We start from the raw sequence: 15,286 nt of genomic DNA on the forward strand, positions 1-15,286 counted from the left end.
CATTCTCGGTTGGATTTAGATCTGTTTTAATTTAGCTAACCTTTCTAGTTTGCTTTGGGGTTTAAAGTTGGTTTTAAGTTTCAAAAATATTTGTATCAAACAGTGATGTTATCCCTAGGGAAGCATGCAAATGTATTTCAACACTTTCCACATGGAATGTTTGCTCACTTTAAGGCTTCTCAGCAGGTTCAGAGATTCACCATTTGATTCCACCAAACAAAATGCACAAAGTGAACAAAACCCGCTGAGGCAAGATCAGTTGTTCTGTTTTAGAAAAATAAGAGACCCTGTGTTTTAATGGAGTAAAATTCCATAAATGAGGCAATCCTACTAGTCAATAAGGAGGGCTGATTAAGCATGATTGAGGTCAGGGGCAGTCTTACCATTGATTTAAACAGGAACAGAACTTGGCTTTTATTTAGCATACATGGACATTCCTTGTGTGTGAAAGAGTGGGCACAAATCATGTACCTATATATGACCTAAAAATGGATTGGGTCACCAGTGAAAGCTCATTAATGAGAAGATGTCATAAGCAGCCTCATTAAGGCAATACTAAGTAAAAGCTGGATTGCTGTACAGTAGACAGCACTCTTTAACTGCTGTATACATAGGATGTCGAGTGGCAATAAGGCATATCAAGCCCCCTCCTCCCGTAACTGGCCAAGGTCTGTATGTTGGTGTGTGCCACATGGGCCAAGATGTGTAAAGCTGTAAGTTAACAGAAACAGGACTGACATACAGGGAACTCATAAAAGGATAGACGAATGTTTGAATCAACCTCCAGTATAAAGATAATCGATGACTGCAATTAGTTTGTTATTTTCAAATATTTCTTACTCTTTGCATTCTGGTAGGATGTCCCATGAATTGCAGAGAACTCTGGTCTCATGTTTAGGCATTTTGAACCCAGTGTAACGCTTAGGAACTTCTCCAAACTGCCTTGAAATTGGTAGAGAGACTCCTGTGACTTAGCAGGCTTTGCACCAGACCTTTATTTCATACTGGTAGCTACTCAAGTGAGGTTATGGCAACTTCCAGGACCTGCTCTTTAAATCTTGGAGTGCTTTTTGGGAGATGATCAGAACCCTCGGTTGCTACTGAATTCACTCGGAGTGGGCACAGTGGCATGAAAGTCCAGCCCCTCAGTGTGGAGTGGTCCTAGCTTCTCTGTATTTCTTTTTTGTTCTGTCATTTATAAACACAATGACATGAAAACACAACTTTACTTTCCTAAACAGTGCATCTTACCTAAATTAGGGCAGTTTTGTCCACTCCTTTCTGCAGTGTATTTTTATGATAGTTTGAGAATATCCTGGAACGCCTCCTGGCTAAGCTTCTTTCTGCAAGTGGGGTCTGTAACTAATAAAAGGATAAAGAGTGAGACTGTTAACACCATGCAGGTTAGAGAGCAGGGGCAAGTCTCTAGCATGTAGTTCTCAGTGAATGACACCATCCTCTCAACATCGCTGTCATTTATGACTTCAATTTCCATTTTATTTTTACATGACTATTTCATTGCTCAAACATTGAGGATGTTTGCATGTTTTAGCAGACAAAAATGACTTGGAGTACAATATATTATTTTTTAAATGAAAGATTACTACCTCATTCTATATTTGCAATGTTGGCCTGGTAAGAACTAAAGCAGTGATTCTCAACCAGGGTGCCATGGCACCCTGGGTGCCTTGAGATCCTTTCAAGGGTGATGCACTATGTTAGCACTGTTAGGTGTGCAAACACTATTCACAAGAAGAATCCAGAGTTTTCACATAGGAATCCATAGTATTAAAAACATACTAACCTGCTGTGGTATTTCTGGGTTCTTTGCAATAGAAGATTTTTTCTGTATTCAGAAAAAGAGAAAACTAAGAGCTGGCATCTTCTGAGGGGTGCCTTGAATCTATTGAGGGGTGTCTCTGGTCTAAGTAGGCTGAGAGCCACTGCTTTAAGGATACCAGTTGGCCATCTTCCTGGAGGTAGACTTCAGTGTGTTTTCATAAGCAGAGAATGAAAGCCAAGCTTAAATTGTGTGTGTAGTTTACAGGACATTGTACAATGCACATCCTTTTTTTTTTGGACCTACATTTTATAATGTATTTTACTCTGTAGCACCAATAAGTCAATTACTGTAGCAATACAAATGGATTTATATTTGAAACACTGTAGTATTCATTCTCTCAGCATCCCTGAACATTTGGTGCAGTCTTAGTTTTTCTTTATATGTGTAGTATTGCAGCAATAGCGATATATTTAAAAAGCTGAAAGTTACCAGATAAAACCTGGTAAAACAATTCGGGAACCTCTAGTACCTACTGGCAGCCAGAAGAATTGTACAAGGGGAAAAACTGATTTGCAGCCATAGAATTGGTTTACTTACTTAAAATATCTGTCCCTAATATAGGAGGAAACAGGATTTAAGTTGTTGCAGGCAGGAACAGGATAAAATGTAAGGAAAAATCCAAGAGAATGGGATTAAAGCATAGTCCCACATAAGGCTCTATTACCAGATATTAATTAAGTAAGATACAGGTGTCTAAAACACAGAGGACAGGATTACAGTTGTTCACAGAATGTTGTTAGATAATTGTGCTCATCATTAGGGGAAATAATTTGACTTGACACAATAGCAAGGACTTCATCAGTTAAAACAATAGTTGACGCAAGTCAAGAAAACTTGAGGAAATATGGAAGGGTTGTTTGCATTAGGACACTTGTTTTGGTGGCCAGCCCACAGCCGTGTCCTCATCCAGGAAGGAAAAGGAGGAGGGACTCGTAGCACAAAGATGCTTGTTGTATTGAGGTGATCAAACCTTCCCTTTTCCATTGAGACTTCTTAGCATTAATTTTCTGGCCTCTAGAAAGCCAACAGTTGTTAGACTGTACATCCATTGAGCTGCTTGCTCTAAAACAACATTAGCTTTCTAAGGATAGGCAGTGGGGCTTGCAGGAAAAAAGAAGATAACATTCTTTTTCACATTTGCCAAACCCAAGCATAGTAAGAACAAACCTATTTACGCTACCGATAATTTTTAATAAGGCTTTTTTTTTCTCTGTTCAGGGCCTGATCCAGAAGCTATTGTATTCACAACGCTCTCATGAATGACAGTCTTCAGCATCAGGAGATATTACTGTAAAACTGCCAATCTCGGTGCTCAGATGAAGACACAGTCCCTGTCATAAGGGGCTTTCAATTTAAATGACAAACATATGACAATAATACCACATTTGACAATAAAACCAGTGGCTGATTTAGAGGGCAGCTACAAACTTAGCCTGTATATAATTAGATTTTGAAGAGTGATGATGTGACATTGACCTGAATGGTACTTTTTAAAAGTCAAACCTGCAGGAAGGTTGCATCTGGTTGCTATGGAAACAGCCACACCTTCATCTTGAGTTTTGCCACTGAACAGGTCCAGAGTCTTTTCCTGTTAAAATGAGATTTGTTTAAAGCATGGATCAGTAACATGCAGCTCATGCTGCCGAGGCACTGGATACTGTCCACAGAGCTGAGGGGTTTGGTAGCATGTTGGCAGTGGGGGCTATGCTGGTGTTCCTTCAACAGGCAGGGGGAAGGGGGTTGCCCATGCTGGGGCCAGGTAGCAAGGAGCTGTGCCAGTGCTGCAGGTTGGTGCTGGGGAGAAACTGGCAGAGAACAGCTGCCACTCGGACCTGAGTTGGGTCGTTCCAGCCTACAGCTCTGAAAAGTTGCTGACCATATTTTAAAGCAGTGGTGCTCTTATCTTGGCTCTGCCGCCCAGGTGAGTGGCACAGGGTCAGTCTTTGGGCTGGATGGAGCACCAGGCACATGGCGCCACCTTGTCCCACCCCTTGTGTGCTGTGATCGGGCCCTGAGGCCTGAGACGTCCCCCACTGGCCCTGCACACTGGGATCAGGTGCCCAATGAAATACACAGGGCCCAGGGCTCCCCATGGGTTTGGAAATTTGACAGTCAGGGAGTGGTGCCACCATTCCCCCATCCAAAATTTCTAAACCTGTGGGAAGCACTGTAGGCTAGATGAGCACAATGCTGTGGGCCAGATCTAGATCATGGGCCAGTGGTTGAGCACCCCTGATTTAAAAAGTTGTGAAGACAGTGAGGACTTTTATGAACTATCCACAGTAATTCAAATCAGGCTTGACTGAGCTTCAGAAGCACAGGTAGTTTTAATATTTTGGGACCTTTGTAGCCTGCAGTGATGTCCCTTGTTTTGTTAATGTGACTGATAGCTTAGTACCGAAAGAAAATGTGACAGGAGTTGTTGATACATTATTCATTGCCAATCCTTATTCCTTCAAAGGATCTTAATTCCTTCAAAGAGGAACTCCAGGAGCAGAGCCTTTTATTTTTGTTTGACCTCCAAAAGCATTGTATTCATGCTTTTATCAACTAGGCAGCAGAAGGTGTCATGGACATTTCATACGTAAACCTTGCAGGGGAAGCATCTTTCAAACACTTGTGCATTCACATTTTTTACTGAAAGAGCAGGCATAAATTGCTCAGCCCTCTTCCTGGATTAAATTCTAGTTTTCTGATGGCCAGTGCCAATAATTGTTTAACGAGCAAAGCAAAACAGATTGGGCACACAAATGGACAGAACTCTCAATTTTGCTGGTTACTATTTGTATTTCAGTAGTAAATAATGTCCCTGTCGAAGCCTGAGACCTGCATTGTGTTAGGTGCTGCACAAATACACAGTGGGTGCATCTACACGTGCGCTTTACTGCGGAGTGGACTAATTAGCTTGCAGTAGAAGGTCACCACCTACATGTGTATTGGTATTAGAGCACAGTAAATTAATTAACTCCACCATAAGATAGTACTGTCTTTGACAGTATTGTATTACACTGGAGTAAGTAATTGTGCTGAAACACACATGTAGATGGTGACGGCACAAGGGTGCTAAAATGCAGGGGCTGCCTGCCACCTAGCCACACAGTTACTCAGGTTCTGCACCCTTGTGCCCCAGCCAGTCCCTCCACTGCCTGATGCCACCACCCGGAGCTTGAGACTGATCTCCCATGCCCCTGCCAGCCCAGGGCTGCTCCACCTCAGTTCAAATTGCTGCTGTCCCAGGTGCACGTATAGACACTGAGCCCAGGAGCTGTTGACTCCCACTGAAATGGCTCTGGACTTTATTGCATTGCATTAATTGCACGTGTAGATGCACCTAGTGAGAGACAACTTGTGCTGCAAAGAGTTTTCAGTCTAAATAGATAAGAGAAAGTCTGAGAAGGGAACTAAGTTTATAGAAGCAGACTTCAGAAGAGAAGTCATGTCTGCTGAATCCCAGAGCAGTGTTCTGTTCAGTGGGCCACACTGCATTTCTGGGTCTGTAGGTAGTTTATCACCTTCAGAGACAATGCCACTATTTAAAAACCATGCCTCTTGAGAGAGACCACATTTTACACCTGAGTTCAGCTATTGTATCGGGCAACAAGAAGTTTTTTGGGGTTTGGTGATTTGGTTATATCACCATGTACCTTAATTTTGGTACATAGAGAGTCTGTCAGATCGTGGGAAAAGTGGAGATTTGGGTCATGGTTTAGTCCTCTAACAACATAGGAGGAAACAGGGCCTTCCAATTCACAGAGGGGGTTGAGCTCCCCAAAGGAATCCCTACAAGTGTCCTGGCTGTAGCAGTACCAGATCCTGTAGAATCATACCAGAAACATTAATGACGAAGAAGGTGAGTTTTGATTGCGCTCAGGGGATGTATGCCTAAGGCAGTGCTGCATACCCTTGGGAACAAGTAGCTCTTATCGGGTTTGACTACCCTTCCTCTGACTTCCACCAGTCTCTTGGAAATGCTGTTTGTCAAATGCGTGGAGATGCGATAGAATGAGATGCGATTTTGTGAGACTGGTGAGATGGTCATTGACATGTTGCATTCACCCCCTCCCTCTGACATTCAGCTGTCCAGTGGATTAGTATTATTCCAGTTCAGTTCTTTTCTGTCCTCTCCTAGGAAATCAATGTAAATAACTCATTACATCATACACTGAACTTGCCAGTGTTAACAGAATCAGGTCCTTAGAAAAAATAAGTCATATTTTAGATTTTAAACTAGCCAGGCACATATTTTAAATCAGACCTGTATTAATCATCTCAGGAATCTTGAATTTTCATGTCTCTATTCAAAATAAAGTATGACTTTCTTGCTGGAGTGACAAGAAGGGGGAAAGATACCCTTCTTAAAGGACTTTTATCCAAAGGGATACATCTTAATTAAATTAACCAGTGAGAAGGAAATACTTGTAATAAGGGTGTAAGATAAATATTTGTACTATGCACAATCTAATTTATCACCACCTTCAATTAGTCTTCAGGGCTTGTTATGCCTCAGTAAAATGTAATGCATGTAGATAGAGTACTCATTTATACATTAAGATATGCCACCTGGGATCCCTCCCTTACAATGCAAGAACATTATCTTTTGAGTGATACATTACAGCTGAGAGAGCTGTGAAGTTAAGATGGACAGTCCTGAAGACCACACCAGGAGGACACCTCACCAAAGCAGTATCCATGATACATTTAAGGCTGCAGTTTGGCAAGACTATAAAGCACATATTTGACTTTAAGCATGCAAATGGTGGCATTCACTTCGATGAGGCTGCTCTGATACTTGAAGTTAGGCTGGTTACTAAATTTAATGAGTTAAAGTTACTAACCAGACGGGGGTCTTTATATCTATAATAATAATAGGCTCATTCTGTCTGTCTGGAGTATTCTGATTGGTTGTTTCGGCACCCAAACACAGTGCTTACTGAAACAACCAATCAGAGTGCTCCGGACAGACATGTCAGGCTCCACCAAAGGGAAAAAAAAAAGCAGAGAGGGACCCAATCCTTTTTCTTCTTTTTTTCCCCAGTCTGCCCGCCTCTCCTGCGGCTGGGGGGGGCAAACTGCTGGTGGGCCCTGAGCTGCAGCAGTCCCCTGGTGCTTCCCTCTGCAGCAGCAATGCCTCCTAGGACCATTTGGGTGGGGTGCCAGCAGGCGGGTGCTTTCCAGGGGATGCCACCACCATGAAGGGAAGCACTGGGGTCTCCCACACCTTAGGGCCCACCAGCAGCTTGCTTTGCAGCCATGGGAGAGGCAAGCAGGCTCCGGAAAAAAATAAAGAAATCAGGCCCCTTGCTGCTTTTTTTTTTTTTCCTCAGCAGAACTGGCCCATGTGAGCTGCTGCTGGGTCGCACAGCCCCTAAACTGCTTGGTGGGGGGCAGTGCTTCCCTCCATGGCAGCAGTGCCCCCCGGGGCTTCCTGGGTGGGGTGCTAGCTGTGCGGGTGCAGCCCCAGCTCACAGGCAGCACCCACTGGATCCAACGGTGCACGGGGCGCTGGACGCCTGGGTGTGCTCAGGGAAGCTTGGACTTGGCGGGCTTCCAGCATCCTGTGCACCATCCCCACCACCTTCCTGCCACCTGGGACCACCCGGGAATGGGTTGGCTGTCCTGGGAAGGTAGCAGGAGGGCGGCGGGGATGGTATGTTTTGAGGGTGACAAGTTTTGAACCTGTTACAGTATTCAGTCAAAGGATAACTAAAAATCCTGTATTTAAAGAAATACTTTTGCAATAAAAATGTAATTGCAAATGTTTTGCGGGTTTCAGCTAGTCTATAACTAATTCCTAAATTGTCTATAAAATCAAGAAAATATTTTTATACATATTTATTATCTTTTTACCTAATCTATCTAGTGTCTGCACAAATGTGTGCACCGACCCACCTGCCCACATGCCCTTATGCAGAGTCCATATTGTATATCTGGCCAATCTTGAAAAGGGTTGCTATTAGGCCTGTGCGAAGCAGCTAGTATTCGCTTTGGTGATTTGAATCACTGTCCCGAATCGATTTGGCCAACTCTTATTTGGCTGCTGCCGAATCTCTGAATCATGCAGCCCCTGTCCCCCATCCGCTCTCCCAGCTCCCTGCACTTTGAAAAAAAACTCTCCAGACTCACTGGGTGCTGCTGGGCAGGGGGACAATCCCTGCTGCTCCCCACTGCCCCATGCTGCATGGGGGGCTCTGCATGAGCCCCACAACCTCCCCCTCATGTTGTCCCAGGCCCCCCATGGCTGCCCCACCTGCCCCTGGTCTGGCCCTTTAAGGAACCCCCCCCCCACAAACCATGGGCTCACCGGTTCCTGCCCGGCAGGCGGGGGCGGGGGTGGTGATCTCTGCTGCCCCGCACCACATAAGGGGTTCTTCCATGAGCACCCCAAAGCCCTGAGGCTGCTGCAGGAGCTGGTGAGTTTGGGGGTTTTTCCTTTTTTTTCTTATAGGGCTGGAGCTGGGGCAGCCATGGCGGGGCTGGGACAGTGGGGGGCGGGGGGCTCATGCAGAGCTCCCCGCACAGTGGGGGGCTTCAGGGATCACCCCCCACCTGGCAGCACCCACCGGGGGGGCTGGGAGAGGAGGGAGGGGAAGGGGCCTGGTGGGGGTTCCCCCATGGTCCCATCCCCTCTTCTGCAGCGCCCCCCTCCCCTGCCCCCTACTTACTAGCTCTGAGTCCGGCTTCAGCTCCCTGCTGCAGCGGGCGGGGACTGCCCTAATCATCGAAGCTCTCTGAATATTTTCTGAATCAATTCCGAGATTTTTGAATTGATTCAGACCTTTTCATTAGTCCCCTGATTTGATACAGATTTGGAGATTCGGCCACCGAATCGGGCCGAATCAGTGCCCGAAGCTTCGCACAGCCCTAATTGCTATGCATGCATATCCCTATTTTGTGTCTGCAAATGATTAAAACTGAAGGTAGCTATACTGAAGGTCACAGCTATTCCAAATAAGTGTGTCCACAGGGGCAGTTATGCCACTATAGCTGAATTGTAGCAGTATAGTAATAAAGGTGAATTTCCTTATGTAGACAGGGAACTAACTGATTGTGGGCTCAAATCACAGCATTTATTACAGATTTAACAATGCGATAGCTTCTTCAGGTTTAGTCAGATGCTCAAATACTAATATTTGCAACTGCTATGTTTTGCTCATAACAAATCTCCCCCACAAAATTCTGAGTGCAAATTAAAAGGCTATTTAAAAATCTTTGGGCAATTAAAAAAGCAAAACCTGAAAGTATTTCCAAATCAAGTGAGAAGAGTTTAGGAAACAGCTTATACATGTACAAGGTTCATCCTGCTCAGCTGATGAGCAAAATATTTTTAACTCATTTAAAAATGAATGTGTCTAGTAATTTGGATTTACCAATTAAATCTGAAATTTAAACCATTTCCCCCCAAATACATCATTTTGAGTATGTCTCACTGAGAACTACAGATGTGCTATGCTGACATCTAAATAAAATAAAATACTCTAACATTAAATAAACAAAATGTTCCCCTTGAACTAAAAAAAGAAAAGAAAACAAAACAAAACAAAAAACCCCAAAACAAACCCAAGACAATGTTTATGCTGGGAAATGTTAATTTTTTTCCCTCCCTGATAATTCAGAAACAGCTGTAGGGGTTTGATTCAGTCCCCCCCTGCCAAAGTTCACATTTACGTTTAGGCGGAGACATGTGTTTTAGCTCCAAGGATGACATTTTCAGAGAGCTATATGTGAGAGAAAACAGGGTTAGAATGCAAATTATGTTATGCTGCAACCTGAACCACCAACCCTGCAATTTATGGTATTTTTTTTCTAATGTTTGCTTGTGTTTAAGGGGAGAAGATCCCTGATTTAGTGGTATTTCTGTTCTGTTGAGAGGATAAACAAACCTTTGGCTAATCAGGATTTCTTAATTGGGCCTCATGAAGGTTTCATAGCAGTCTTGTCCAAAGAACACTCCTGATTTTACTGTTAAGAGCTTTGGAGGGGCACTGGAGCACATGGCAGTTGTGTCTATACCACCCCCATGGTGAGTCTGAGACCACTGCTACAAAATCAGTCCTACCCACTCACTCCTGCTCCTCACATGCCACCTTCTGAACAGTCACCTAGGGTTGCTTTTTGGTATGGGCTCAGGTACGCTCTTAGGATCTCAGTCTTGGGTATGCTCCTGACATATGGTGCTGGGCCCACCCAGCACCACTCTACTGGCAACTGTACAAGATTTGTTCAGCCTCTGGTGTGTGCAGTGGGAGCAAAGGGACAGGACTTGTTGCTTGGCAGTAGTCCTGGGATCAGGGGGGTAATCAATTTGCACATTGAATAGGTACAGACATACCCTCAGCAGCTACTGAAATAGCCTTTATGCCCTTTACAGGATATTGGACTCTCTCAAATTCTGCTGGGCTGCAGAGACAGGAGACTAGTGTCACCTAATTAAAGTTGCCTAACACTTTCTGTTATAAAGTGCTGATTATGTTGGCCTATAACATTACCCAGGACTAATGCTTTGGCCTGAAATTCTTCAAGATGATTCTTCAAACTTCCAGCTGAATATTTTGGGAAAAGATTAATTAAAATGGTGCTTCAGTTTTAGAAAATGAGGTTAAGGGTAAATGGACAATTTAAAATCCCTCTTGCCAAGCCATTTTTTACATGAATTTGAAGTAGGCAATTGAGATTTGGCAACAAATGAGTCCTAGGATCAGGCAGGTACATTTTCCCTGTCACCATAAAATCTACCTTATTTGGTTATGACTCTGATACAGTGCCATTTGTACATGCTCAGAACTTGGTAGTGGCATACTGTGATATTACTTGGGCATTTCATCTGGAAAGAGCATGCTTCAGCTCCTTACAGCTGCATGTCAACAGCACTGTGTATGCTCTTAGCCCACAGTATGATTCTGATATGGTAGGCATAGTGTTGTCTTGCTAAGCAAGGAGAAATACATGGAATGACTGCTGCTCTTACCACCATCTGCATCCCTGGGCAATACTATGGAAGAATTATGAGTTCTAGTCTCAGCTCTTCCTCTGACTTGTTAATAAGTAGGGAATGATCTCACATGACAGGAATATCAAGAATATAATATTTTAAAATTAGGCAATGCCAGAATGAAGGTGGCAATTGGTCAGGCCCAAACAATCTTAATTGAGCTAGTCTTTAAATAAATGATTACATGCCGTTTCTTCCACAGGACCTCTGATCTATTCCAGGTTTGCCCATGCGCTCACTGAAGTCAATGATTAAAGCTCCCATTGACTTGAATAGGACAAGTTCTGAGGCTCTGTGGATGATGGGCTATGAATTGTGATAAGCTTGCAAGGACTAGAAAGATGTCTTGTGTTTCAAAGAAATGGATGGGACCCCAGGAATGTTGTATTCTTCAGCTGCAGACACTCTGTCTTGAAGGTGGATAAGACCATCATAATGTATAGCAGGGGTGTTTCGGGCAGAGGGCCGCTTACTGAGTTTTGGCAAGCCATCGAGGGCTGCATGACAGGCAGTGAGGGGCAGATAAATATTAATTTTCTAAATTTTTAGGGGCCCCACAGACCAGATAGAATGACCTGGCCGGCTGCATTTTGCCCAGCCCTGGCGTGTAGTAATTTAACAAGAGGGCTAAATTAAGGTGTTCTGAGCATAACTAAGACTATTGCAAGGCATTAAGGAAAACAAGAACAGTGAAAGCTTTTACTGTCCTAGAAAGTCTCTGCGTGATCCTTGATAAAAATAGATCTTCATTTTAGGACGAGGCCTATCATTCTTGAAGGGTGCTTGGAAGAGACCCATGGCCTTTTACACTTTGTGAATCTGCAACTCACAGCTTGCTTCACATTTGTTTGACCTCTTTTATTATATAATAGAACCTTAAAGGAAGAAAAGCAAACCTGAGTCCTGTGATTTATAGCTTGATATTTAGTTGTTCTATCCAGAAGCAAGGCCTAGTGCAAGAAACAAAAAGATACTGTGAGGCCAGAACAAAAGCCACACACTTACATATTAAATGTATTTTTCTTGGAGCTCTCTCATCACTTGCTTTAATTGAAAAACCAACCGCTTGCTCACCCCGTGGGTGTTTCCAAGCTCACGTGCTTTTACTTTTAAGTTTCTCTCTTGGAACATTATTTGCGCTTTTATTCAATGGGTCTAAATCACCATCCCTGCTGCTCCTGGCCCAGTGAGAACCATACAGCCTCCATTTGTGCTGAATAAAAACACCCTCTTCAATAAATTAACTCAGAACTATGGGATGCATGAGCATCTGGTGTTCCCTGTTCTGATTTATTTCTGCAGCAACACACACAACACCCAGTGATAAATGATTCAAGGTGGATGGGCCCTTGGGGAGTAGGACTATGATGAATAGTCAGCAGTTGGCATCCCACATAAGAGTGTATCCCTGTGGGATCCCTAGGGAGACTACAGGGAAGAAGAAGGGCTAACGTTTGTTGAATAAAACAGCTGTTTGGAATGTCTTCCTTTGAGTGCAAGATTAGCTTGATTTTTAACACCTTATTTCAGTAATGAGAAATTGGATGAGTAATCAGTTAACAATAAACAATAATCCTTAAACTCATTTTCACCTGTAGGCTAGCTTGATATAGAATGGCAAATAGCAAAATTGATTTACCCTAAATGAATTTTTCACTGAAAGGTCAGTGGCTTTCTTAAGGGATAGCTCTTTTATCAGAGTCATGCTTTAGGGCTTCAGAGCCACTGAAATTTACAACTTCTCCTTCAGAAAAGAAGTAAAATTCATTGTTGCTTTCTGTAAGGAAACCAGAAGTCCTTGCCTTTTATTCCTCTGGTTATTTAGGATTTCACTGCTAATTTTGTGGTACACAATAAATGAATGGAAAAATGTAGTGGTGGGCCAACCACTCAGATGTAAAATCCTTAAATAATTCTAGAGTTTGTAATGATGATGGAGAATTTTTGTTTAGTGAATCTGATTACTGTAATTATTACTGTTGGTTTCCCAGTTGTGGGTACTGAGTTCTTAGTGCCATTAAGACATATAACCCCCCTTGCACATCTTCAAATATGGAACAACCGAAAGGGATTGGTTTGCAAGTGAAATGCTATAAGACGTGGAATACATGATAGATGCATGATATCATATGCCCTTCACTGGCTTAATGAAGGGCTTCAAATGTTGCAGTGTTTGCTGTGGATCAAATTAATATAGTGTTTTTCCCTTAGCTCTTTATCTACACTGGAATTTTCAGCCCGTGAAGCATCATGTTCCTATATCCTGCATGCAGTAGTGTGGGACATAAAATAAGACCTGTCTCCAGAAGTAAAGCCCATGGTAAAGATATATATCTCAAAGAGCTGTGTTGCTAGGTGACCATATTGAAGTGCCCACGTATAGTTTTAGGATCCTAATGGTGTTTAAAAATTGTGGTCTAGTGGCATGTGTAGATGAAATAGGGGCCCTAAATTGAAGCGGTGGGTTTTAAAACACACCATTTCAATTTAGGGCTGATTAAACACCCCTGTGGCCCTGCTGACTTACCTGCCTCTCTGGCGGGGAGGGGAGGGCGAGCTGCCAGCAGGTGGAGCGGTCCCTGGGCTGGGGGCGGGGGAGACTGGTGCTTCTTTCTACGGCAGCTGCGGGCCCTGCTGAGGTGGTACCCAGCTCAGGCAGTCCCAGGGGGCACCACAGCCATGGTGGGAAGCACCAGGCCCCCATGCAACTTAGGCAGGCAGGCAGGCTCCAGGGGGGAGGGGAAAAAAAAAAGATCAGGCTCACTGCTTTTCTTGACTAGGGCCTGCTTTCCCGGGCTGCTGCAGAGTCTCTGAGTTGCACGGAGCCTGCTGCTTCGCTCTATGGCTGTAGGGGCTGCGTCCCACATCATTTAAGGTGCATTATGCCACCGAATTTAAGGTGCATTATGCAGCAGCTGGAATTAATGCGCAATATGCCGCCAAGATGTGTAAACACAGACACCATTAAAGTGGTGCAAAAGCATTTAGTCCACTTCAAAGTGTTGTGCACACACACCTCTCATTTCGTCTACACACGGCTGGTGCTTTAATTTACTGTGTCATATAGTTTTTGCTCATCATCTGTATTTCATTAGGCACTTGACTGTAGTCTCAGACTATATACAACTAGGGTTCACTTGTATTCTACAGGTAATGGGCAAAAGCAGCTTTTTCCTCTTTGCATTAAAATGGCTTGTTTGATTACCATAAAATACTTTAGCTACATAATAGCCCTTGTTTCAGATACTTCGTAGTTTATAGTTATTACTCTAACAGATATTTAGGTCAATCAGAAAAATTGTTGCAAAACTGCAGGGATTTTTTGCTCTGTTGAAAATGCCTCTGTCCTTCACTGTGATCACTGTGGTTAAGATATTAGCAATAAAACTGTATTTCCCCCCTCCTAAATTCTAGGAGCTTTAGTTTTTGGAGTTTTTTGTTCGTTTGGGTTTTTTTTGCAATGCAATTTGAATTCTAGTGGTACTTTTTAGGGCTTCTAAAATGCCTGGTGATATCTTTAAACTGCTCATGAGCATTGCAAACAAGCAGTTAGAAACACCAATGTGATTTGTAACTAGCTTTTGGAAACCTGTACAGCTCCATGCACAGATGAATCATAGACTCGTAGGAAAGCCAGGCTGGAAGGGACTTCACAAAGCAGAATCATCCCTGATTATAGCATTTCAGCCAAGTGTCTGTCTAACCTGCGCTTGAAAATTTCCATTGATGGAGATTCCACAATTTCTGTATGCTGCCCATTCCAGTGCTTGATCCCTCCCCACACCCCCCAGTCAGAAAGTTCCTCCTAATCCCCAACCGAAATTTCCCGTTAAGGTCTCTGCTCCTACTCCTGTTTCTTACAGCCACAGCGAAAAACCCATTCCCATCCTCTCTATAATCACCCTTTTATAGAAAAGGTATTTGGTATTTGAAGACTTTTATCAAATCTCCCCTTAGTCTTCTCTTCTCCAGACTAAACAGCTTAGTTTGTTCAGCCTTTCCTCATACATCTTGACTCCCAGGGCCCTAATCATTTTGTTGACCTTCACTGGAGTCTTTCCAAACTGTCCATGTCCTTCTCGAGGTGTGAGGCTGAAAACTGGGCACAATACTCAGACCTTTGCTAAACAGAGAGGAAGAATCACTTCCCTTGATTTGCAACTGCCACTCCTATTCATATAACTCAGTATGCTGTTGGCTTTTTTTTGCAACAAGACCACATTATTGGCTCATATTCAGCATGATATACAATAACCCTCAAGTCCTCCTCTGAAGTACTGCAACCTAGCCAGTCATTCCCCAGTCTGTATTTGTGCATGCAATGATTCTATCTTAAGCACAGGACTTTGCATTTATCCTTGTTGAATCTCACCTTATTAATCATAGACCATTTCTCCAGTCTATCCAGGTGATTCTTTCACAAGAGACTTATTTATATATTCATAAGATATCAT

Source organism: Alligator sinensis, unplaced genomic scaffold, assembly GCF_000455745.1.
Source record: "Alligator sinensis unplaced genomic scaffold, ASM45574v1 scaffold243_1, whole genome shotgun sequence".
NCBI lineage: Eukaryota > Metazoa > Chordata > Crocodylia > Alligatoridae > Alligator > Alligator sinensis.